At 33.5% G+C, this 2,211-nt stretch overlaps 1 pseudogene; it reads right to left on the minus strand.

Moving 5' to 3' along the window:
* Positions 1-528: 528 nt before the first annotated feature.
* LOC119569004 lies at positions 529-1,617 on the minus strand (annotated as a pseudogene).
* Between the last annotated feature and the right edge of the window lie 594 nt (positions 1,618-2,211).

Consider the following 2,211-nt stretch of genomic DNA (forward strand, 5'->3'; position numbering starts at 1 on the left):
AAAATCTATATTCCGGTTGAGCCCGAACTCAACCAGACATAGTGAATTCTACTGGGTCTGATGATAATAATAATATTAAAAATAATAAAATAATAAAAAATAAAATAATAATAATTTAAAAATAATAATAATGATAGTACATAGTAAAAATAAATAAAAAAAACAATAAGAATAATAATAAAGAAATAATAACAACAATAATAATAATAAAGAAATAATAACAATAATAATATAGAAAATAAAGAATAATAATAATAAAATAACAATGGTAATAATAATGATAAACAATAACAATAACATTTTTTAACAATAATTACTAAATTTTCAATATCATCATAATTACAAATCTAATAATCATAATAATAAATCATCATATATTATCATCAGTACTGTTTTCAATTCATCAGTTACTATCAATATCATTATCATTCCCATTATTATGAATACCATCATCATTGTACTAAATTTTTTGACCAAAATGATTGATAATAATTATATGAAGATGAATGACAAAACACAAAAAATAAGCTAGCTACCAGGTATACCAGAATGTAGCTGCCTTTTCTTTGGGTCTGAGTGTGTGTAGTGGGCAATGGGAGGATCATCAAACTTGTCTGAGTTTGCGTGTGAGTGGGAAAGACAATTCCGGGAAGAGTCATTGTGGCTGTGATCTGGGGTCGTGGTGTATGGTTGAGCGCATGAAACTGTTCAATATCTGAAAAATCTTCATATGTCTGAGTTTCACTTGTGCACCACAGGCTATCACTATCATGCCTTGACATGCTCCAGGCACCTGGCATGATCCTGGGCCTTGGCAAGCAGTACTCCACTCAAAATCAAAAGACTGTTGGATCCGTCTGAGTTTCTGTGGTGGTTAAGATTATTTCATCCGAATCATCAGGGGCCCCAGCATGGCCACTAAGAAGGACATCATCGTCAGCTTGAGTTTCTATGCTTGATGAGCGAATGTGCCCTAAAGATGGAGCTCTCTGGGTTTGTATATGGCTGTATCACCAACAACTCCAAGTAAGTCTTCATCAGCATCAATAAGCAGCTGTGTTGTTGCAAAGGATCAAGATGTTCATTTTTCTGTGTAGCAGTGATAGAGGTCATAGATGGTGGTGGGGTGCCTGGTTCATATCCCCACAAGCCCGATCAAAAAGGGATATGGTTAGATTACTGAGGTGGGAGTGGTTAGTCCAGGGGGACGAGGACTTGTCTGTGTACCTGATGTGCTTTGCTGAGTTGTGATGAATTCTGGCAAGTCCACCTGTAGTGCTAAACTTCCAAGAACTTTTTATCTTCATCATTGCAAACATCCGAACCCACTTCAAGGAAAGTGGTGTCGTTATCACTATGACCATTTCCTTCCCTGTACCAATTGTACTTGAGATACTGGGGGCAGCTGCAGCTGTGAGCTGTTATTGAGTCGTTTGCTGTCTCTGTGAGTGAGCCTTGTCTGAGTTTCTGCTGTTCTTTTTCGCTTGCTCTGATTTTGTAAAAGAGTAAATATTGCCATCATCTATATGCCAGTCACTTGTAGCTGATTTTCGTCTTGAGCGTTTGATGGGATTTTCCTCTGTTTGAAACACCAACATCAACACAAGCCACCCTGTTTAAAGAATGCAATTAATAAAATTAAACTGATGATACAGGAAATATTAACAAACATATTCTTAACTTTGAAAAAAAATTTACAGAAATATTATTAAAGTTATCAATCATATTTTTTCCTTTTATATGAATGAACAGTTTTCCCAATAATGGACATATTCATGGGAATGACTGATCTCTAGCTGGGGCTTCTGTATAATGGCTCTTTTTTTCTTTTCTTTTCTTTTCTTTAATGATTATAGTGATGGCTAGATGTATGGAAGCATGTTGCTTAGTCTTCAACTTACACTAGAAGCTAATAAATATCAACACTTCCTTTTTTTTTATGTAACATGTTATATCTTGGTCAACCTTGAATATCAAATAATACAAATCCTGCAGTTACAATTATTTCTATACTTTCAGAGTATAACAAAAATATATCCAAATTATATATCTATATACTGTATGCAAGAAAATGTATGCTGTATATTTTGTACTTTCTATGATTTTGATGTATCTCAAAACTAATGTAATTCACAACTGTCACTTTATGCTATATATTTTACTTATTTTCGAATAATAACTGAAAAAAATTAGTGCCATATAAGAACAAGA

Source organism: Penaeus monodon, unplaced genomic scaffold, assembly GCF_015228065.2.
Source record: "Penaeus monodon isolate SGIC_2016 unplaced genomic scaffold, NSTDA_Pmon_1 PmonScaffold_12085, whole genome shotgun sequence".
Classification (NCBI taxonomy): domain Eukaryota; kingdom Metazoa; phylum Arthropoda; class Malacostraca; order Decapoda; family Penaeidae; genus Penaeus; species Penaeus monodon.